This window comes from Trichoplusia ni, chromosome 2 (assembly GCF_003590095.1).
Source record: "Trichoplusia ni isolate ovarian cell line Hi5 chromosome 2, tn1, whole genome shotgun sequence".
NCBI classification, from domain to species: domain Eukaryota; kingdom Metazoa; phylum Arthropoda; class Insecta; order Lepidoptera; family Noctuidae; genus Trichoplusia; species Trichoplusia ni.
The window spans coordinates 19,214,611-19,240,092 of record NC_039479.1 but is presented as its reverse complement, the minus strand read 5'-3'; the positions used below and the strand labels follow the sequence as shown (position 1 = coordinate 19,240,092).

Genomic DNA, 25,482 nt, shown 5'->3' with positions numbered 1-25,482 from the left:
CAATCGTCAGATGGCCAATTAAGTGTGTGTTTGGAATCCATTTGATATAGGAGTTCTGTGCTTTTTGTACATTCGCAACAAAAACATATATGTATATAGAACAGATGCCTTTTTAATCCTGTGCTTCCAACTTTTAGGGTACAATACAAAGCTAGTTACTTCGTCAATTAAACAGCCATGCAATTCACGGAACCTCTCCCAACCCCCAAAGCGCAATCCTCTTATCCCACTGTCAGTACTTGTAGTATTTTTATAGCTAACATTGAATGTATTTATTTATCTATTAAAGCAATATTTGCCTAGTTAGTGTATTCAATAAGACTGTGAACTGAATCATACATAAGTCTCTATAAAATGTCAGTGTTATCTCCGGCAATTAGCAGACGATAGTTTGTGACCATTTTAACATATTACTATCTTACACAAAAACACTAGAGAAAGTTTTTTTTATACATTTTTGAAGCGATATAATGAGCAATAAAATATTGTATATTTATCATAACCCTAATTGCGTTTATCGATAAATCAATCATCAAACAACGATCTCAAGGGGTGTGCAATAACGATTGTCTGTTTGTCTATTTTTTTGCACCAATTGTAACCGGTGTCCCCCAGGGAGGAGATTTGTCAGTTCGTTTATGCGACTTTGTCGACTTCAAATCGTAGTTTTCCTTTCTAGTAACGAACTGGCAACAATACGTGCGGAAAGAGGATTTTGCGTTTTATTCTATGCTTTTTTTTCGCGTATTTTTGGGGCTGAGGATTTTAGCTAGGTAAGCAACCCGCCAATTGTATATTTATGAGTTTACTATTTCGCTGCATATATTATTTTTTATTGATGTATCAATTTGAAGTTGATTCTGCTGGGGATTAGTTTGCGCACTATTCAAAATTGGGTATTTATGAATCATTGTTACAATTGGAATACATTTTACAACTGAACTAGGGTTGTACTTATTCAAAAATATTTTACACTATTTTCTAGGTGAGGTGCGTTGGCAATTCGCCATTAACTGTGCCACTTTTTAGAGTAAAACCTGTCACGGGGATATTTCCTGCAACTTTTTACTCAAACGGTATCAATAACCGTAAATACAGCGGAAAGCTGTCATTTCAAAATATGAATACCGAAAAATGAGTATTATTTTTAACTTCATTGGTCGCATGCATAAACTAGCTTGTCACTATTTCGGTATCAGCGTGACTCAATTTTCATTAATTAGTAACAAAGCTGTTTTACATTTAAAACAATATTCGTTTCATTAAAGTTGACCGGTCAACGGTTATCACCGCGGACGTCCTGCGCCGACCTCTTATCATCTATTTATCACCGAAAGAGGAAACAGACAGTATTTTTATTTATGTTAGTCCCCACTGCCTACGCACTATGGTACCGAAGTCTAGAATATCCATGATTTCGCGAATTAGTTTCGCATTGCTTTATCTGAAGGACGAACGTGGTTTATGCAGTGATATACCGAATGGATTTATTTTTGAGTGAAAAGTATCATAGACTGTGAAGTGATACGAATTTGAATTGAATATCGAAATTAACAACTTTCATCTTTTATTCGATTAGACTCCAAAAATATTTGCACAAAATTTCCGAAGCTAATTAAGTCAGATCGCGTTATTAAACTCGACAATAGACTGATACGTAGAATTAATGATCGTTCGCCAATTATCCAATATTGATTTAATTAAAAGTACAAAGGTATGTAACCAGATTAATACGATCAAATTTCATGATTTCAATAATTTACTGTTTCATATTTAGTGCGGAACAATAATTTTGTATTTTAAGGGTTTTGTACGTTCACTAGCTGACTACTAGTGTTACAGAATTTACTTCAGGATTGATAGATAAAGTAAGACACGTTTGTAATAAAGTTTGAAGTGTTCGTTGCCCTTGCGACGTTAGGTAGTGACCTGTCGTTGTCAGTTTACTACCGAGTACCTAGGAGAGAATTTATTGAGTGTTATGTATGGTCAGACTCTCCTCTGAGATACATAGAATTTAAAAAATCAACCTTATGAGGTCGGAATAAAGGTCACTTTTATATCAGTATTGCGAAATGTCAACTATACAAGGATAGTTAGACTTGAACGCTGATGATACTACATACTCTACCTGTCTTGATGGAGATGTATTTTGATATAAGACAGTTTTGCTTTTATGCAAATAAAATCAGAAATACCCGTAAAAGCACTTCTTAGTAAACTTTATATATTTAGTTGAAAAATTCTTAACAAAAACAATGCAAATATTTCTGAAAACAAAAATGCATAGTAATTACTTTGCAACTCGTTTTCAATTAGCATTTCTTATCTAGTCTCCTACCACAAGGGGGAACTTGGCAAAAATATTCGCCTAACGAGCGCATTGTCTTTTTATTTGGACCAAAGGGTACTGACGTTTTCTTTAATTAAGATTTCAGAATGTTCCCGAATTTGTCGAGCTGTTTTGAAACAATATTATACTGACTTTCAATTGTTTGAAATATTTTAGGAACTGACACATATGAAACTGTCATTTTAAACACATTTTAGCAATACACCTGAGTACCAGAAAAGTAGCGTGCTGGCCGAACCATCTGTTCTTGAAGCCGTTCCAGACATTTTTATTAACTTGTATGTTTTTTTAAACCGCAGTAACGAATACAATATTCGTGTCGCGGGGTTTCCACAAAGATAATACATAAGTCACACGCACAAAGAAACCCAGCATCAAAACATGAATTTGTCGAACATACAACGCTTGTCCTACGCGGGGATCGAACCCGCGACACGTCGCGCACTGTAGGTTTGGCGTAGTGTCCTCAAACAGTCAGCTATTCATGAAGTATTATTCCTAGTAACTAGTAACTTAAACAAAAGAAAACATTCAATCCCATTCTTTCGAATCTCAGTAATACAGATCTCAATATCACGACAGCCATTAATATCGACCCGTCAAAACGTCAAAGCTCCCCAACAGCCCGATGTCTTGATGCAATCAGTATTCAGTAACCCGAGTCCAGTAATGAGACGGAGACGAAACTACGAAACAAATTTTATTTTCTTCCACTCCTTTGAGTGGGCCTCCCGGGATATTTGCGTTAAATTAAAAAGTTTTCTCTTTACATCTCAAGAGCACTTCCTCCACGGCCCGTTTATTTCTTTCCGATACTTTTCCCTAATGATCTCATACGATTATTGTAAAACACAAACTTAACCTCTTGAAAAGAAAATTGGAGTTTAGTTCACTTTTAGCGTTCTTAAAATTATTAATTGCTAGCTGTTGTGCGCGATTTCCTCCTCGATCAAATTAATAGTTTTAGGGTGCACGCATCTTCTCCCCGTTTATGTAACATTTAATCACTGCTCTGTTCCTATTCAGTATAGCATGAAATATTTTTTACTTTCCGTTCTTTAAAACTCAGTCCTTAAAATGTATTAAAATATCAGTCGTTAGTCTATCACTTCATTTAAATAACTGTAAGAAGTATTTGCAATATTACTTTTCTGTATAAAAACATCGTAAGCCATAATACCTTAAAGAGTACATCCAATACCTTCGCGTCTAAGTTCACCGCGTATTTTCTTATTTTTATTCCCAACATTAAAATCATTTCGCGTAGTATTCTTATTGTACTCTTTGTCATGTTCGGAAGCCATATTATTCCTAATTATTTTTGTCCTTTCCTTCCGAGTTCGTTATGCGGCTTCTTTTCCTTTTATTTATTGTCGATAGTATCTCCTTTATTTATTCGTAATTCAAGATATGTATGAAACGTCTACTTCAAATGTTCTCTTTGGATGTTTCAAGTTTTTCTCTCATGTGTTATTGATATTCTTTTTTGTTTGTTTGTGCTCCGCTTTATGAGTATTTTACATAATTCATTAGGATTCGTTTTGAGGTAGGCACTTAAGTGGCCGTTGGCCTGTTACTTATTCGCCAAACATATCCATCTAATTGAAATATTAAATTGTTCATCGAGATAGCGTCGTCATAAGTTAACAAGTTCGTCTTGTTATTCGTTTACTTCCCAAAATGTCTCGATAACTTTGAGATAATATTTTCTGTAGCCTTCCTTTTTTATACGGGTATCATATTCTGTTACTAACGGAATTGTAATTCCTCAGGCCTGGGCCGGCTGCACCCGTACGGCTCGGGCAGCGGCAGCGGATCCAGCAGCGGCAGCGGGCGGCGGCGTGCGCGCAGCGGTCTCTCCGACTCGCCGACCGCTCCCGCTACGCCCACGTCGGCCTCGGACAACGCGTCCGACGCCACCCTCACCGACTCAGAGTTGCCGCTTGCTAGGGACTCCACCCTGCTGCATAACGGTAAGCGAATACACGCTTAGAACAAAAAAAAAAATTAAAAGTAGGTACCTGACATTCGTCACGGATAGTCAGAATCTAGAAAGTCTGAAAATCAGTCTAAGGGGTTCATGTTAACCACGTAACAAGGTTGAGGAGGTCAGGTAGGCAGTCGCTCCTTGTAAAACACTGGTACTTAGCTGAATCGGGGTAGACGGAAGCCGACCCCAACATAGTTCGGAATAAGCTAGGACTATGAACCAGAGTATAGTGATAGTTCCTCCTCGTCATTGCCAACGTATGTCCTAGAGCCACAAACTAGAACGGAGGTTTTATTATTACGTCATAATGACACTCGTTCCATCGCTCTAATCTTTATTATTCTTGCTCTCAGCGTTTTCATTAATACCGTCTGAAATCTCGCTCACTGAAAGGCGTAATAACAAGACTGATATTCCTCTGTAGGAAACTTTTTGTTCGTGTGGGGTATCTCTACGTGGTGAAGTAATCTAATGCTTGAGTAACGGTTTAAGTTACATTTAATGTGTCGAAAGCAATTAGCGTCCGTTCTTCTAAAGGGTGAAAATCGTGGCTTTTTGTTTTACTTCTTGATGATTCTTGAAAGATTACTTGTATTTAGATACCTACTAGCTGTTGCTTGCGGCTTCGCCTGTCTGGATGTCGGCTATAGCTGTCTAAAAAATGTAAATACTAAATGCTGTGTAAAATCTTAACTCTGCTTTAAGGCATATAAGGCGGATATAACTATTAAATGTGTTAATCTAAGCAGCTATCTCCAAGCTAAATTTCATCGCCTTGTCCGGTAGTTTCGGCGTGAAGAGGTAACAAACATACATACAAATAAACACATACCTCCACATTTATTATATACTTATAGTTTACCTACACATATAAGAAACTATAACAGACTTTTATAAGATGCTTTTGCATTTAAAAATGGAGGTCAGAATTCAACCTCTCAAAATCACAAATTCCGCAGCCTCAAAATTCCAATAGATACCTACGATATTTATTAGAATTTAAACGGTGAAGCCGAAGGGCCACGTTCCGTGTTAGAGGCTGCCAGGATCCCGCGGTAAAAGTGTTTGCTGGAATGCAAAATGAAGCATGTGATTGCTACGGAATCGCATTATGCCAGTCCTAGATATCGACCCGTGATACTGGAAAGGATATTTTCATTTTATAAACCTATATGAAACCTAAATTATTTTAAAATTCTTTTCCATCACTTTGTTTTCTAAGAATTGGGCGTCTGTGTACTTTCGGTAAATGCAAATATTTTATTGTATCCACCATTTTTGAACATGGACTTAACAAATCATTTGGTGGAGTTGTTCTGCATGCGTGAATTTTCAACGGATTTAATTAAAATATTTTAAGCAAAAATGTTGGAATTTTTTGATGTAAGATTTTTAATTTTTCCCCCGTTAATATCGCTTCCAGCGGTCCCCTAAATTCATTTAGCAAAGCACTGTGTCACAGAGGCCTCTCGCGACGGTTTCCTAATGGATTTTTATCGTGTCGTGCTCCATGAAAATTGAACAGGAAATCCTAGGGAGTTCCGGTTTTAATTTGCCAACCATTGGATTCTATAATCGTTCTAGATTTCATTGAAATGCAATTTAATTGGAATTCCCTCGGTGTGATTTGAATCGACCGCGTTTGTGGGTCGACGTTATTTGGTATTTTATTCTGAGCCACGTAAGATCTAGAGATTATCCGTTCAATTTATGTGCGCTTGTATCTGTAGATAACTTCGACACAGCTGGAGTTAAATATTACATATCATGTAGTTACTAATTCTGCACGAGAAAAAGTGCGCCAGTTGCTAAATTTAAAATATGGTTCATATCGCTATTTTCTTTCTGTAAAGTATTTAATATAAAATATGAAGCGAGCATCAACTTTATATTCTTGAAAGAGGTTCACGCTTTGGTGAGAAATCCAGTTAATATTGTGTAACTTGAGCATACAACACTGAGTAAACTAAAGATTATGAGGCATCCATAACATAAAGTATCCTACTTTGAACTTATATTCCACGTTTATTGAAACTCCATTTGAACAATCTCTAGGTCCGGGCTATAAAGTTTTTAACTGTTTAACCTCACAAATTGTCCAAATGGCCCAACATTTACATTTCCCTGTTCCACGTTAAATGTTTACGTGTTGCTTCCAATAGCGTTAGTTATAAGTTCTAAATACAAATTACTAACGAATGTTTCCGATACCCACCGCGTGTTTTCAATGTTTCACTTTCGTCCCTCAAAACTTGCCAGTTGAAATTTTGGGTCCGATGTTTGTTTACATACAGTTTTTGGGGTCCCAATTTAATTTAAACTATCGCAGCTTTTATTTGTCGTTTAGTACAACATTTGTCGTTCCGCGGTTTGTGCGTGGACCTTTGTTTGCGGTGTTGAATTTATTCCGCCTATGTTTTGCTTTCACGAAATTTCGTGATAATTTGTCCGTACGTAATGGATGTAACGTTTCATCTTTAATTTGGGTCGTCCTGTGTCACTCGAGTTCATTTCGACCCGTTAATTAAACTAAGTGATACGATGCTATTTAACGTTTTTCTGCCTTTCGAAACGGACCAACATTAACATAAGTAACAAGTTGTAGTTTATGTGTATTGGCTTCACTTGAATGAATTCTACCAAGTGTGCTCATTAACTGTATGTTTATTATCTCCTGTTATAATACATTATCGACATATTCTGACACGTAAGTTTAATTAACATAAGCAGTATCAATTGTAATGAATAAAGATGTGGTATTTCGATATTTATCGTCATTTTTCAAGATTGTTATTTGAGTAATTAAAATAAACATAAGATTGCAACTTAAAATACATATATTGTAAGTTCACATGAATTTGAGAAAAATGTCGGTAGTAATCATAAAATTAAAAAAAAACCATTTGAATAAAAACTAATCTTCAAAACTATAATAACGACAAGCGAGACCAATCAACGAACTAAAGCTGCTTGAAAGCGATGCACGAAGCCGAATCACAAATCGCTCGAATAGCCGTCATAAACAGGCGACAAGTCGTAAATGTGATCTCGCCCGGCGAATGTGTTAAACAATTTGATACGCGGTAACAATGACGTTTTTATGTTGCGATATTTCGGTAAACCTACCGAATGTCGCCTTTAATTGCCGCCATTAAACGCATGCTTGTGACGAATCGCCGAGCGATAGATGGATCCCGCTTACTTTTGGGATCACAAACCAATATTTATCCCGCTCACACGTAATCCCAACTACTGCAGTAGAGAGAGACGCATATGCATAGTGTTTCAGTAACCGTGGGATAATCATAATGAAAGCCGGAAATTCGTTAACGAATATGGCAGCGCTTCGTTAAATTTTATGTGTGTTTGTTTAATGAATGAATGCCTTTTTAAATTTCCATATGGTGCCGTCCTGTTTTAATGATCGCGTTGAGTCGGACTTAACAAAACAAATGTGGAATGAGTGTTACGAAGGATCATTAATCTACTAGTAAATGTATAAGAATAGATAGAAAGAGTATAACGTTATTAGCTAGAACGGCGCCGCGTCGCGCATCTTTCACTATTTTACACTCCGAAATTGCGGAATTAATGTTTCCGTATTCATCCATCAAGGGGATACTGTGAAATTTCGTTCGCTCAAGACATCCCTTAATCCTCAAGACGAATATCTCAAACTCACGGACGAAGCGGAATAATCGCGAGGTTGTGACGAGCTGAAAAAAATTATATAATTCGTCACTTAATCCGAGCATCTCGGGGGGGTTAGTCAAACAAATACCTAGTATTAGTTGTGACAAACGCAGGCTCGGGTTTTATGTGATCTAAAATAAAAATAAGATTTCGTCGTGTTTCCCCTCTCAAGTAAAAAATAACACACTTACTTCGAAGAAAGGCTTTGATCCGACACCGTCATTACACTTGGAGAAAAAACGGTCATGAAACTTATATATTTCAAAGAGAACCAGAACACTTTGGTCTGCCGTATATTTGCAAGAGTTTTATTACTATTACCTGTGATAAAAACGCTATACCAAAGTTTATTTAATTTGCGATATCGGTGTCTTACAAAAATAGAAGGTTCAAAGTGTAGTACAAAGGATATCGTACCAAAAAGACGACAGTAGAGTAGATTTTCACAGTACATTGAGCATAAAAATACAGCCGAAAACGAGAGACGAAGAAAGAAATAGCGTGATGCGTAATGAACTGAAATCATTTACTACTTTTGTGTGACCCGTGTATAAGATTTCAGCGGGAAACTTGATAAGTCGGTAGAATATTAGTAGAGGACCTAAAACTAATCCCTGGAGGACACTTACATATATGAGACATAAGAAAAACAATTCATTACGATTTTGCCAACAATCTCCCATATTGCCGTCTTACAAATAAATCCGCTTGTAATTTGTACCAAAAGCTTTATGCGACAAACCATGGCACAAAGCTACAACCTTCTTAGTTTGGTCGACAGCACAAAGGAGTTCAGAACCGAGTCGCCAGACCCGAAAAAGTACGAGTCCTTTGAGAGACCAATCCTTTAATACTAATTGAATCATAATTTAGGAGACTGGAAGTTTCTTTTTATGTAAATCTTTTTTGCCTCGGAAGGCTCAAAGGCTGCGAACGTAATAATCTTGAGTTTGAAAGGTTTAGAAGGCACTCGTATATTTGGGATTGAAATAAACGTGTTTAATTTATTTTCTGGGAATGGTTTAAGGAGTATGTTTATTTTCTTTTCGCTTTTGAGTGTTAATTAACATTACAACATACATACACAACTTTAAAAAAATAGGTTAAATATGGTTGCGTGGTATTAGTTATTTTATTAGTGTCAATCATTACTATTCAGTTTAGCGTAAATGAATTTCAATTTCATTTATTTGATTGTTTAGCTATTTATAATTAAATCTGACAATGGATGATAATACTGTATCCAACAATTGTGATGGATTATTATATAAATTATGTCTAATCATTGTATTCATTTTGTATATTGTTAAATTTAAAGCTCTCGTAATCATATATCAAAATAGGATAGGCAACAGGCACTGTCGCTTCAAATATTTTTTCACGTCTATATTCTCGTACAACATAGTATTGTCAATATCATTGAGATCCAATACGAACAGAGAGTAAGAACACCTTTCCCTCATCCGTACGTACTAACTCCATAACCCATCCAATGTCAGTGTAATATCAAAAGACAATTTACCGTGGCACACGCGACAACGACGGCGGGAGCGCCGATAAATCTCCAGGACAATTTCCGAAATTTTTCTATCAGAAAGATTTACACACCAGTCATCTTGGCAAAAGAAAATCGCACCTACAATCCTATTATCGATCCCTATTCCAGTACAATTTGCGAGTTGCGCGGGCGAGCGCTAGCAATTTTCAAACTTAAATGAAAATATCGGTTGGGGTAGAAGACTGTAGGGAACGTTTTCCACGTCTTCAGTAGTCGATAGAGCACATCCCGTCGATGCCAGACATGATTCACTCTGCAACATCCTTTGTCTAAGCTTAGTTTGCGTCCAGTGCTTTTTGACTGAATTGAAAACTGACAGGGTAACATATGTAAACCACACTCAAGGCATGTCCGAACTACAATAATACGTACAGCTTTTGATAGTACTTGATATAGTTGTTGATATTTTCTGAATATTCGTCTGAATAAACGACAAAAATCTGAATAAGAAATTCATTTCCCAAATTGCCCAAATTATTATTGCAATCAGCCTTAACAGGTGACATTTAATTACTTAAGACACAAAAATGTACAGGAATGTAAATGAGCTCTCTGTTATTTCATGTTGATAATTAGAACTAAATATTCAACGTTAATTAGAACACGCATTATTAAACTCGAGTACTTACGAAATACCTTTTCAGTTAGTGTAACAGAGTAGTTTTGATCGTTTCATAATAAAAGGCTAAAACTTTGTCCGTGGAGGTAATTACTATAAAATATTTAATTGACTTGAATTAAGAACGTACTGTTGGAATATTGATTTACAAATAGGTAAGGCAATGATTCCATTTTAAATAAAAAAAAAAACAGTTTTATTTAAAAACAGGTAGACGATCTTCATTATTTTGACAAAATCGACGACACCAGGATTATAAGCAGAAAAATTGATGAAAAAATAGGTTCTTTTTTATTCAAACCCTGAAAATCCTCAACAATATTGACCGATATTTGTACTGAATATTTTATTAAAAGAGAAAAGCTAAAAAGAAATATACTACTGAATAAGTAAGAAATATAGTAGGAATTCGGGGAACGGTTCGATTTTGTAACCAGAAGGCTGTTGAATGAAATACTAAGTTTATGTACTGAAAGGCAATACAGGTTTTAGGATTTCTAAGGGTATTTGTACACGGGGCATCGACACGTGCCTGTATATGAACATTTAGAAGACAGTATGGCGGTAGTGGCTTGGAAATTAAAATCGGATATTGAAGACTAGGGATCCAAAGCTATTTTCCACGTAAAACCAGTTTGATCCAATTATGTCACAAATACGTAGTCAAAAATAGAATTCTCATTAACGTCGTACCTTGTAAAAAGCAGTAGGTAGCAAATTGCAACAGCAAAAAGGACTATTTACAATTCCTGGAACAATGTGTGCATAAAAGCAACGACGTCAGAAACGCATGCGAGCGAAAGTAGCAATTTTGACGCCCTGAAAGAGATTTCCTCACTCTTACTAAACGTTCTTGCGTTTCTTCAGTCCTTAGTACCTTGACTTACGGTTCATTTTAGGTCGTAGATCTTGAATTTGGAATAAAAACAAACGCTGATCGTAGCTAGTAGTGATTCGAGGCATGTTTAGTGTTCGCTATTGTTCCTCACGTGAAGACGCGTAGATACTATTTACAAACAAGTTTTAGTTATTGCAAACAAATATTTGTAGAGAAATTTTTAATGTCTTGCTGTTAGAACGATAAAATTATTTAGTCGGACCATAGCTTATCAAAACTTTAACATAAATAATCTTTAGTATTTCATCAACACATAGAAAATTACATGTTTCAATTTATTTTGAAACACCTTAACAAAATAAAGTTTAGGTTTTAGTTCACTACCATTTCAACCAGCAAAAAGTCTTAAAAATCCATTAAAAAATTCAAAAGCAGTAGCCAACAGTACCTCAACATGTGACAAATGCTCACCAAAACTTACGAAACGAAATCAAATTCCATCTTCACAATGTAGTACGTCAAGTAAAAATTTCTGAAAAGAAGTTGTTAACAAAAATACGCTGAGGCCGCGATGCCTGCAGGGCCTTGATAAGGCGGCGGGATCTCTGGTAAGCCCGCCCGGGGAATCGCTCCCATTCGGCCGCAAGATAGCGAAGCCAGCGAGTATCAGTAACAACTTACTTATACTCATTGATCCTACATTCTCCGCTTCTTCGAAAAAGCTATTGTAATTGCATGAAAAATAAATTGAAAGTTTGGAAGCTTTTGTAAGTTTTTTTTTTAATTTTGAGCTGGTTTCTGATTCACTTGACGTTTAAATTGCTTTCAATGGGTTACATATTTTCAACTGGTATTATTACGCATAAACTGGTTGTTTTTTTTTATCGAAATGTGAACCCAAAAAAAACATTAAGTAACTAATTCTTAAAATTACTATTTTCCTCAGAACTAAAAGGTAATACGCAAGAATACGATAACTAACCGCTAATTAATTTCAAACTTCATATCAAATGTAAAGTATTTCATTAACATTAGCATCTGTGATCTAGTAACTTGTCCCAAGCCCTATTAGACACTTACAACCTGTTCGGTGAAAACCTAAAGATCCCTCGCCTCATGGTGTTTTCAAAGAAAACGTGTATTGATGAGTTAATTAAGCTTCGTATTCTTAACATTTTGGTTTCGAGTTTATAAAATAATAATTTATAAAGGCTTGATTTAAATTTTCCCGCAAATACCGGCTTAATTAATTGGCGTTTGCTTTTGTGGGTTATACCTATATTATTATTTTCTTTCATCAAAAAAGATTCATTATAAACCTTTCCAATTACAATGGATATCAGATTATTTAGAAATATAAAATTATTTATCGTTTTTTTTGCCATAAAAATGGACTTGGTAATTGGACTAAGAATATATGGTGATCTAATTTATCAAAGAACACTTATTATCTACAGAGCTATAAACATTTTAAAATAAACTTAAATGATTCAAGGGCTTACTACGTTGTATGTATCAGGATCGTCCGACTGCACCCGCACCCAACTGGAGCCCTTAATCATGAGCTGACGCTGTGGTGAGTACGCGAGTCGAACTGTTCGTTGTATCATTTAGGTACCTATATTTCTTACGAAAACTACTATACAAAATCTTAAAAGAAAATGATTAACAACGTTGTGGTAGATGTATTTTTATTCAACCTCCACAAGTTTCTTAGCAAAGCTCTTTTCATAATACCAAATAAGTTATTCATCATAATACTTCTTGATAAAACTTTGAGTCCCGAACGTATTCTGGCATAAAAATGTTCAATTCATTCTTCCAACGTCCATATATTGTAAAGCTTAAACCTATACATAATTCATGGAACAATAAAAACCGATTTGCGTACTTCGCTTCACCAAAATTCCATTAAAACTCTCACCAGTACTCTGCTATATATTTTTTTTTTCTTTTTTTTTCATCACAAAAGAATACTCCTGGCCCCAAAAATTGAGTTAATCTTATAACTTTATACACAAAAGTAGAATAAAAGAGACAAAATAAAACAAATAAATTAAATTACGAGAGATTCCAGAGAATATTGTCGCAATATCCTTTGGTAATAACGTTGTTAGATTTTTAAGGCTTAATTGGAACTTGTTGAAGCAACATGCAAGTGTTTGCGACAAAGTGAAAAATATGGTAACTTTAATCCAAACAGATGAAATTTGTTGCCTTTTCGGAATTCTTGAAAAACTACGCTTATTTCCGTAACTATCTTAATAGAATAAAACTTAGCATGTCTATGTTAAGCGTGATGTACTTTTGATTTAACATATTTTCATTTAGAACATCCATGCTTAAACACTTTAATATTAAATTCATAGTTTTAGTAAAAATTTCTTCACTTTATTATACAATAGCGCTGTCTATCAAATTTACATTAACACCAGCCTTAATGCTACCTAAACGTCTAACCCATTATAGGCTTCCAAAAAGCGTCTCCCCAAAAATGTTCAGGAGCCATCACAAAGCGCCCCCTGCTAGCGGGTGCATCGCCAAATGCATCATTACGCCTGCCAGACACAATGCACCCCTATACGCGTGTGTGTGACAAAACATTTGTTGCCTCGTGAATGATGCCAGTAATCAATTTGCAAATTTTATTTCAACACCAGCGGCTGTGTTTTGCGGGTGTAACTAATGTCTTAATTTTGCTGTGTTATAATGGATACGTTTGTCATGTTCAGGTTTTTATATCACATTGACGACGTATTTTATTATTTACAATTTTAAAGGACGTCGATTGGCTGTGTCGATCGAAGTCAAATTACTTATGAAATACATTATTTACTATATTTTAAACCAATAGCAGCTGGTTAGATCACACAGACGCCATCTGTATCCGTTCCCTTTGTTCACTTACGGTACAATCTGGTCGAGAAGATAAACAGCTAAATACACTTAGTGTTTTCTCAGACGGAAAACACGTGACCTATATCAGATTGTAGCATCTATTCCATAAGAGATAGCTCTATCTGATCGACCTAGATTTTATTCGATCAACGTTCGTAAAGCGAGCACAATCTCAAACCGTTTCGGCGTCACAATGCCAGCCCTCCAGCCCGTCATACACCATTATCGCTCGAGTCAGCACACCCTTGAACTCACCATTATACTGTACAAATCCCTACTTACACTGCTGTCAATCTCACACCTAAGGGCAAAGAAAGAGAAATCTGGATGATCCCAAATTAGATACGCGGTAACGAGACGGCTTCCACACCAACGATAATGGGTTTTCTTTGCTGAAGGGAAAAACCAATTTCGTTGCTAAAACATCAAAATATCTAAGTCAAGTTGAGGATAATCCTCGTAGTAGACGGTAAGTATCTTACGTCTTGATATTACTTTGTTTGTGAGCGCGACGACGATGGTTACACGTGAATATTTTTATGTGCTGTGAAGTTTCTTCGAGTTGAATCGATGATATTGGAAAAGTTGGTGTTTTGTCTCGCGTTTTAATACGTGTTGAAACGTATAAGTACGCCTTGACGAGTTTTGTTTTTTTAATATGACATTTAACAGCATATTTACACAGAAATTTGTTTTTTACCTGGTCGTATCGATGAAGCTTATGTTGCATCAATTTAAGAACATTTATTTGGACTACATGAATTTATATGTGGTGCGCAAAATATTCTCAATTAACTTAAAATATTTTATTTCGACTGATTTTCGATTGGTCTGAATCGAAAATCAGTCGAATCTGTCTATAACGATTAAATTCAGCTGCTCGATAGTTTAAAATGTTATCGTAAATGAAGCTAAAGTCTGCTGGTATCGGATACTTGTGTTGCTTTGAGTACAAAGGCCTTTAAATCGTCCTGTATTAGTGTTCCATTCCTGCTCTACTTAATCACCCGTAACGTTTTTATTCAGCATAATATATCATATCAACGTAGGTTTTTTGTTTTTCTAGTCATATCTGTAGGATTACAGACACCACAACCCCAAATGTTTTCATAACTTGTAAAAACATTATCTTGCCGGATGAATTAGTTTTATCCCTAAAATAATTCTCGTAACAAAAATACAGTACATATTCCACGTATACATGTTAGTTACTCGTATTTCCATACCTTTCGCTTTCAAAGTAACGTTGCATTATTTATTGGGGAAAAACTTTATATTTTCACAAAATAACCGAGCAGATGCTTGGATCACCTGTGGACGGGCTATTAACATAACTTCCTATTATAAATTGAACTCTATTATTCGGGTTGTAGAGTACATTTTGCCTTAGTATATACCGAGTGAGGGGTTATGTTTTTGTTTTTATAGCTGTTTGTAATCGCCTCAGAAAGGCAGTAGTCGGTGTAATTTTCGTTGCGGGATTGTGTCTTATAGAATGTTTTATTCAAGCGTTTAGAAACATCCGCGGTGTATTTTAATGTTTGTTTATGAATGGTAATGAGCATCCGATAGTGTACCATGTTTTCCCTACTTTGTGGTATTTGAATTCTTTTGAGCTTTTATCACTTTCTAAACATCAGCCATCACATGCCTTGTGTTTTCATTTTACAATACAGCTGAACATTTTTTCGTCGCTACAAATGCATGGTTAGATTAAATTTCAAGCCACCGCAGCGCTGTGCCCTCGTGTCTGCATCACGTTAGCGGCGCCATTGCAATATTTTCATAGCTAAGTTCGCATTTATAAACATAGCCGTACATACGTGTGACAGTTTTCGTATGAACAACCCATTACAGCGGTTTATTCTTCCGTCCTCGCGCTAGCGATTTTTGGACCAAAGTTATTAGACACACAAATCGCGCGTCACTCAGTGTCCCAGGGCAATGTTGTTTGTTCCCAACCCGTGTTTGTACAGCTAACTGGATTGCTGCGGACTCCTCATTTATTCACAGCCCCCACTCTGCCCTAGTTACATTAGCCGCAACTTCTGATATACACATTTTACAATTTTGATTAACTTGTTCATATGATCGTTGAGATGATCATGTTAAATCTGACTTGGACTTTGGTTGATGGTTCGGTATTAATGTCTTGCGGTGTGACGCTCAGCGCAAAAGTCGTATTAAAGTCGATCCATCTGATTCGAGTTTCTGAAGACCAATTAATAGTTTGAATCAAATTCAAATGTCTAGCCTCAATTATAGTTGTAAAGGATTTTGTAATAAACCACATGTGTCGATTTTATGGTGAGAACCTCAAACATTCTTTTGTTTTACTTGATATTTTTTTATGAAAATAATGGAACCGTTTGAATGGTTAATAATATAACAGGTTACTAACAAGTTCTTGGTAATTAGGGGGTGGAGATTGCCGTTGGCACCTTGACTAGCGCGAGCCAGGCCTTAGACTGTGGAGGTATTATTTAGAAACTTGCTTTGCAGCTTTTAATAATCTCACTCGTACTGATGTTGGTTTACTTAGATACAAAATTAAATTTACCATCAATCCGTTTCAAAACAAAGCTCTTAAGTGGCAGTTCATTTATAAAGCCAGTTCTTTCGATAGTGGCCTGACATCTCAACGGCTTACCGCAGAGCCGTTAGCTCTAAGACCCTGTCAGTGGTTCTTTTAGCTCACTCATATGACGTGCAACGGACAACTCTGGCCCACTATTCGTATTGAATTCCTATTTCAGTTTCGCCTATTCCTAGTACATACAACATCGATTTTAATACAGTAAGTGGTATTCTAGTTGCTCTGTTCGGGTCAGTGTTGCGTAAATCGCGACCACAACTAATCTGACCTAAAATCTATGTATGCTGAATTAGATTCGGTTGCTTTTGACACTGGCCGCGATATATTCGGGTATTACGAATCGTTTGATATTGTTGTACTAAGTACTGACTAAAATAACGATGACGGTTTATTTGTAAGGCAGAATTTCTTTACCAAATTATTAATTCACGATGAAGATATTTTTAGGAAACATTAGTGTGCTAGAAACCTTCGTATCTTTCGAAATATTTATTGATAACGTGATTTTGTATGGCAGGTCCAATATTCTAAAGCCGATACAGATTTTTTTTCATATCTTTGCTTTTGCTGAACCAGTTACTATTTAAATGGTTTGTTATATCTCTTTGACGTCATCATAAATTTCCTGTATCGTTACTGACGGTTTCGCTTGTTATCCGCTCACGTACCATCAAAGTCTGTTAATATATTCATCATTTGATTTCTATGTCAATTTCACTAACATTTACTCGTGAATTGTTCCAGGTATGTAATTGATACAAATCATTATTCAGAACACCGATAAAGGTTGAACGAAGGTCGACTTGGAGAGGGTGGATAATTAAAACACTTGGAAACTAATATTAAGCGCGTATAATATAGTAAACCACAGTGCTTGCTGCTCACAACAAAAAAATTAATTCTCCGACATTTATAATATCCCGTGTAACGAAACCATAGCGCGATCTAAATCGATGCCAACGCCATCTATCGAGGTATCGTGTAAACTTTTACGTTTTATATTCCCTTTGATCGCGCTATGATTCCGTTGACCTATAATTACGTAGACATTCCGCCCACCAAGGACATTATGGCGAATGTCCTTCATCTGCCTCGCTTATCTATTACATTCTCATACAGGTATAGTACAATCTTAAAAAAATAAAACTAACAATTTTGTTTCTTAATACTAAATACAACTACACACTAAACCGTTACATTATTACCTTATTTTAAAAATCCTTAAAACTACTTAAATAAATCTTACTATTAATTGGCTACAGGTAATACACACACCCTTGACGTAGGTCTTTTTATGGTGGACAATTTTGTCCTTATTGTGACCACACGTGTTAACCCATATCATCAACTACTCTAAGGTATACAACCGCCGCGTATGCTAACTTAGAAGCATCTGAAAACCCGTATAATTCTCGTTTTAATTTCTTTCCCGTGTTCAACCAACGTGGCATTTTTATATCAACTAAAGAAGCTAAGTTTTCGCGGTAAGTAACCCATTCTTTTAATAAATTCTTTGGAACTTCTTCATCCCACTGCAGCCCTGCTAACCACAATTTTTGAATCAATGTTTTTGCTACTATTATGCTTGGTGCTAACCACCCCAGTGGATCAAACAATCGTGTAATATCCGCAATAATTTTTCTTTTTGTTGCAGGTCCAGCTATTGGCTTAAGCTCCAGGGAGTATTGGAAGCAATCGTCGCGCGCATTCCAGGTAAGTCCTAAGATTTTTGTTAATTCATCTATTTTAATCTGTAACGCTTCATCATTTCCATCTCTAATTTTATTTAATAATCCTTGACAATTGCTTTTCCATTTTTGTAATTCAAATCCGCCTTTACCTAGACTTTTGGTTATATCCGTATAAATTTTAAATGCATCTTCAGTTTCAGCTCCTGACATTAAATCATCCATATAGAAATCGCTTACTATTATTTTGGCCAGATCTAAATTGTCCCCGCATTCATCAGCTGCAAGCTGTTGAATATTCTTGTATCACCTTAGCGTACTCAACCTTTAATTTATCATTTCTCGCTAACCTTACTTCTAACACTTTCAGTCTTTTTTCAGCGATCCCCTTGGATTCAACGCCTTGATCGACCAGGTTTGTATCCCGTACCGGCAACTTTACGACATATCTGCCGTCCTTATTCCTTGTCGTAGTTGTCTTGAATAGTTCTTCACATTTGGTTTCTTCCTCCGTGAGCATCCTTTTTGTTCCAGATGGTTCCTCTAATTCCCAGAATTTCCTCAACAATTCATCATCCTGGACACTGGAGTGCATCACGGTAATTTGTGAATGAAAAATAGACTCAGGATCGACTGCACAAGCTCCCGATAATATCCACCCAAAGGTGGTATCTTGCGCTAATAAATTTCCATTTATATTTCTTTTAATTCCCTCCTGGATAATTTGACTGTAAACCTCAGCACCCAATAAAATGTCAATTTTATTGGGTCTGTGGTATTCAGGGTCAGCCAATTCATTATCGGTCAAGTCTACCCACTCTATCCTAGCTACTTTCGTACCTGGGAGAAGGGCAGTGACTGACTTCAAGACGTAAACATTTACCTTTATTTGGAAATGTGGGTCTATTCTTGACCTCAAATTAATATCAACCGTATACTTAGACGTTAAGCTTTCACCCCCTACACCTGACACAGTGTGCCTTGATGGCTTTTTCTTTAAACCTAGATATTGAACCAGAGATTCCGTAACAAAAGAACCCTGTGATCCCTGATCCAATAACGCCCTTGCCATATAATAAGTCCCATTCCTCGACTCAGCCTTTACTAAAGCTGTTGCCAACAAGACAGTTTTACTGTTTCCCGTCGCGAGACATGAGACTTCCTGTGTTTTTGATCCTTCCGCTTTACAAGCGTCCTTATTTCCCTCGTAAATTCCCGATGAGGTTTCCGCGCGAGCAGCACTACCACCTTCACCAATTTCCGACCCTACAACACCTTGTTGGTGTAACAATGAATGGTGGCGTCTTTTGCACACCTGGCACCTGAGAGTGTTTTTACAATACCTAACAGAGTGGTTGCTAAGCAGGCAGATAAAACATAATCTGTTCTTTAGAACAAAGTTCCTCCGAGATTCCGTACTTTCCTTAATAAATTTTGGACATGAACTTATTTTGTGCTCACCTGCACAAAAGGCACAAGATACCCTTTTATCGTTAACTACGTGTAATACCCCTGTAGTTTTTGGGACCCTATCTTCTTTCGTTCCTAAATTCTCTAAAGCCCTAAAACGGTTAACGAGGAATTCTTTCAGTTCCTCGAAAGTAGGAAGGTTGTCCTTAGGATCAGATGCTACCTTCAACTCCCATGCCCTTCTAGTTACCTTATCAAGCTTCTCAGTGATAATATGTATAATCAAAGTTGAGGCAAGATCTATATCTAAATTTTTTATTGATTCTAAACAATCAGTTGTGGTATTCAGAAGCTTTTTAATATCCGTTGCGGACTCTTCAATTATGGCCTTTTGATTAAATAAAGTTTTAACCATCCCGTTTGCCAAAAATCTTTTATTATTATACATGGACTCTAGTTTTGTCCAACTAGTACTATAATTATCTGCAGTCACCTGTACATTCCTTAATAAGAGTTCCGCCTCCCCAGTTAAATACCCTTTCAAATAATATAATTTCTGAGCATCATTCAATTTATTATTTTTATGAATTAACCCCAAAAACAAATCTCTAAAGGTCAACCACTCCTGATATTTACCAGAAAACATTGGTATTTTAACCTCCGGCAACCGAAAATTATTTTCTTCTTTACAACTACTACTAAGACCCGGGCTACTATCATTACTAGATACACATTTATTTTTTCTTAGAATCTCTTTCAGAGTACTTTTGAATTGCACATATAATTCCTCTACTTCATCGTAAACACAATCTTTATGGTAAGTAGAGCTGGATAATTCAGATTTTTTAACTTCGCTTATTATTTTAACATGAGTATTATAGAAAAGTTGCCATAGTTGTTCTAAACTCTCTAAGCGTGTTTCAATGTACGATACAGTAAGTAGATCTTTTGGGCATTTTTTAAAGTTAATCATAGCCTTATTAATTTTGACTTTTACGTCTTCTTGGATATCCACTAACGAATCCATTTTATAAATACAATATTAGACGTAGACACAAACACAAATAAGACAAAAAACACAACAATAAATCTAATACTACAGCACAAATAACACAAACTAATACGCTAAACTTAATGTCCACTAAGTAGTTATATTCTTCTCGCACTTGATCCGAACACAAACTTAAATTCCCGAAAATTTTACAAGTCTTTTTGAGTTCAATTTCTATACCAAATCGGGCATAGGTTCCCCGTCCCAACCACTTTTTCTTAAAAACTATTACAAGTCCAAATTACTATTGTTGAAAGTACTCACGGTTTTTTCACCATACACTCACTGACACTGATACGGTGGCGCCCTCTGTGCTACGGCGTTCACCTTCCTGCTTGCCTCCCTCGGTTCGCCCTCCGGCTGCTGCTATCACCAGTAGTGCTGCTCCACGCTCCACTGGATCCTCCCTGCACCAACCGGTCTTCCACCTCCAGCTCCTGGCACCTCTCACCTGGTACCCACTGAAGGCTGATCTGGACAGCAATCCGCTGCCCAGTATCGAAGCGTAGGATGGTAGATTCTACCACCTCTGGAACCCGCCACAACACTCCCGACCAATCCGGCTCGAAGGACCATGAACGAAGGTCGACTTGGAGAGGGTGGATAATTAAAACACTTGGAAACTAATATTAAGCGCGTATAATATAGTAAACCACAGTGCTTGCTGCTCACAACAAAAAAATTAATTCTCCGACATTTATAATATCCCGTGTAACGAAACCATAGCGCGATCTAAATCGATGCCAACGCCATCTATCGAGGTATCGTGTAAACTTTTACGTTTTATATTCCCTTTGATCGCGCTATGATTCCGTTGACCTATAATTACGTAGACAAAGGTAATAAATGGAATTTAATTATTGCAATTTGAATAGATGTACATTCATATGTACATTTTGTGAATTTCATCGGAATTCCTAGTAGCAATTAATTTGCCTGGAATAGGCTTTGGTTTGTCGGTATGTAAATAGACCGATATATTATAATTATATATGTAGAACTGAAAATGGTTTAATAAATATCGATAATTTAGATAAATACCTAAAAGTCGGAAGTTTTCAAGGAATTTTCGCCCATTCAATCAGCTAAAATTTTCAAATTGAAATGAAAGCGAAATATTAAAATAGAAGTATTTTTGAATACAAAAATATTAGAATTACCCATCCTATAGTTATAGATCGATTGACGTTCGATTCATCCTTCGAAATCTTTTTTGATTCTACCCTGAGATTGAATCTCAAATTAATGCAACTTTTTTTATGACACACATAAAACTGTGCCCTATTATGTCTGACTTAGAAATGAAATTTGCAAGGTAAAGGTTACCTAAGGTTAGTAGGTGCCGTAAATATTGAAACATACGAACCACCAGAAAATGAGAAGTAATCCTACACACGTTCTACCAGGCAAACGTACCAGGTAAACGGGTCGATGTCATCAAAAATCCGATGTTAAGTTAACGTAAACGTGCGCGTTTTTAAAATTGCCTCTCGAGGACTCGCGTGCTGATTAAAATACATAGATTTGATCTTACGTGAGAATGTTCGATCAATGCGCTTATTTGAACAAAATCCCCCTTTTGTTGGTTGGTACTACGTTGCATGTGACATTGTCAATTGTTAACTCGACATAACGGCATTGTGTTGAAACGAGATAATTTCGGCGCACTCGTTTAGCATTGTTCGGTCATAAATCGAGTTTTGTTACGGAACTCATTATCTATACGGTTTATCACATTCAATCTGAAAAGAATGATATCATACGCTATGAATGTTCAATATATTTTTCGAAAAGAATTCACTACGAAAATAGGTCATTATTTTTTCTGTTTAATTATATGCTTAATTAAATATATAAACAAAAAAGGATATAACGATTTTATCTCAAGCGGCACAAAGTTAAAGCTAACAAGTTAAATAAAGTCCTCAAAAGCAACCACAAGTAACGTCCGCAAAATATTAAAAACATTAAACAGTTGGTAAATTTTAATTGATTAGATAAACAAGCCCGCTTATCGTCGGTTAGTTCGAAAAGTTTTTAATTAACAACTAAACACACTGAACAAATATAAATATGGCTGAACGATACACATTCCTTGCGTTAATTAGTTAAACTTTAAGTTATTGACTTGCAGTTTGCTTGTGACTGATAAGCTAAGCTTGAGGGGTGCGCCGCAACTCGGTATAGTGCAAACACTATTTATTTTATCGTATTAACACTAGAAAGACCGCCGTCGTCAAATTGACGATTCTTTGAAGTAAAGTGCTCATATTTTGAAAGTTATGCTTTATTCAAACATGACACTCTTTGACTTTTAATATTTTGCAGTTTTATAGCCTCCATTTAAATTAAAGGCTGTTATCTTAAGTAGTTTTCGAAATACAATGAGTCATATCTATAAAGACCACAGTCGTCAAAATGACGCATTGTAAAAAACTCAATCGATACAATCGACCTTATCGAAAACAAACATTTCTAAGTACCCCTACCTACCCTCTACCTACTTAGAAATATTTGTTTACATTACACACCGCTTTATTTAGTTATGCTTTCTTATTTTTCAATCAGTGTTGAAACTCTTAGTGGTGTGTAAACTGCATAAACTTGTATTGTTTATAAATATTGGGTTCATTTAGGATAAAATAAATATGAGTGCGCGTAGAAATATGTCTGAGTCAGAAATAGAAAAACAATTGCAAACTCTTCGAAATCTACCGTATCCGGAGTCTGAATCGGGCGGAGAAGATAGTGTCATTGCCATTGAATTGATTGATACGGCAGACACGGATTATATACCGGCAACCAACGACGCATTGCTGAGGGACAGCTCAGATTCGAGCGAAGATATTGAATTAGAAACACCGTCTATAGTGGTTCCTAGCCAGCGTGGTATCCGATCGAGAAGCAGGCGTAGAGGAAGTCGAGGTATGCGTGGTGGATCTTTTTGATCACGGCAATCGGAACATCCTGTTATTGATGATATTTTGATTGCAAGTGATACCTTCCTTGAAAGTTTATCAGGGGAAACCAAACAAAAATGTCATAATTCTTAGTAATTCTCTACACCCGAGTGTACAAATTGGCATGGGCGAAAAAAAAATTCCTGAAACTGTTGAATTTTATAATTCAACAAAATTTGGTGTGGATATTTTAGATCAAATGGCAAGGAAATACTCAGTGAGAGCTGGTACTCGTAGATGGCCTATGCACGTATTTTATAATGTTTTAGACATAGCTGTTATAAATTCATGGGTTGTTTATAGAAAAATTACAGCAATATTTCACGTCATAATTTCATACTGCAACTTGTTTGCGAGTTACGAGCAGAACATCAAAAAAATCTATAATTTGCTCCAAATGCTTTTCTGATTAAAACTAATTAATATAATATAATATAAATTAAAAGTAGTGAATAGCAGCTATTGTTTTTCTGTATTAATAATAATAATAATTTCATATCAACGTTAGGGTCACCTTAGCGTCAAAATGACGTCGCTGGTCTTTTTAGGTAGCATACGAATGCCGGTCTTTCTAGTGTTAACTACGCGGTTCCGTTTAATTTGCTTATTGCTCTTCTTTGACTTGTGGTTGAAGATATTATTTACATTGTATAATAGTAGTTTCCCGCGACTTCATCCGCGTTGTAAGTAGACTAAGTATGAGGGTAGCTTGTAGGTAAATAATTTGCATGATTATAAAATTATGCCTAAGTGGAATCAAGCAATACACGCTACGCAAACCTAATTGAAATCGGGAGAGTAGTTTAGGAGATCATCGCGGACGACCAATGTGACACGTAATTTGAAAGTATTGAGATGTATAATAAATATGTCAAGTTCTGCATTTAATGTAAAACCTGGCATATTTGAAACATCGTGTAGCAGAATTTGTTTTGCCTTTTGTATTCATACTATGTACGAGAATGACTAATGAGCACAATATGTGTTTATAACTCTAATAATGTAAACAACAAATTGTCTTTAATCTTCAATACACATCGTTTAATTGATGTTTTACTAGGAATTCATTAACTGAGTCGATAAGCATATAACGATGCTTTTGTTTTCTTTAATGTACGGATAGCTGAGTGATAGAGGTTCGATCCTCGTGTGACCAACGAATGCTTGTTCTGAGTCTGTGTGTGTTTTTTGCATGTGACTTGAATGTTTGTGAAACCCCCACGCTACATGGATTAAATTCCTCACAGGGATAATAACATAAAAATATGCAATATTAGGTACTGCTGTTTATTTTTTTTTTCATAATTTCTTATATTCGAATATTACTAAAAACGCTAGTTAAGTAAAAATGTGTGTCAATCTATTCAGAATAGAAACACTAGAGTTACATCTAATGATATATTTAACCTGGATACCTTGCGTAGATGAAGTCTAGGATAAAACTTACACAATAAACTCGAAAGCCTAGAGATGAAACACACTTACAGGGTGAAAAAGTGCATTAGCTACCCATCTTTTTGGTGCCGCTAATCCCTTAATTACGTAACGACACCCTTGGGAAATATAGCTGTGATTTATTTTGCAATATCATGCACCGGTTGCCATTAAAATGCATTATTTATTTTTTTTATGATTGTGTTCTATGTTTATCCTTTTGAAAGTCGATAATAGGCTAAAAACATTAAGCGGCAAAATATGAAAGTTAACAAAAATATAAGCGATTTCTGACAGATATCGCATAATATTATAGGTAACTATTTCTTCAGTGAAATGGAAAATCCGTTGCTAACCCATAATAATATATTATAAGTCTAGAAGACCTTTGTCT

The 25,482-nt window shown here is 35.9% G+C and overlaps 1 protein-coding gene and 1 long non-coding RNA gene across 2 annotated transcripts in view; one reads left to right on the top strand and one right to left on the bottom strand.

Annotated features, from left to right (window-relative positions):
• LOC113508544 (teneurin-m) overlaps positions 1–25,482 on the bottom strand; it is a gene marked incomplete in the record, with an annotated part of 164,468 nt that overhangs the window by 42,392 nt on the left and 96,594 nt on the right.
• LOC113508545 lies at positions 7–24,800 on the top strand. Its single transcript, XR_003402029.1, has 4 exons — positions 7–1,714; positions 4,126–4,326; positions 17,290–17,331; positions 21,534–24,800. It is a non-coding gene; the product is annotated as an uncharacterized LOC113508545 (long non-coding RNA).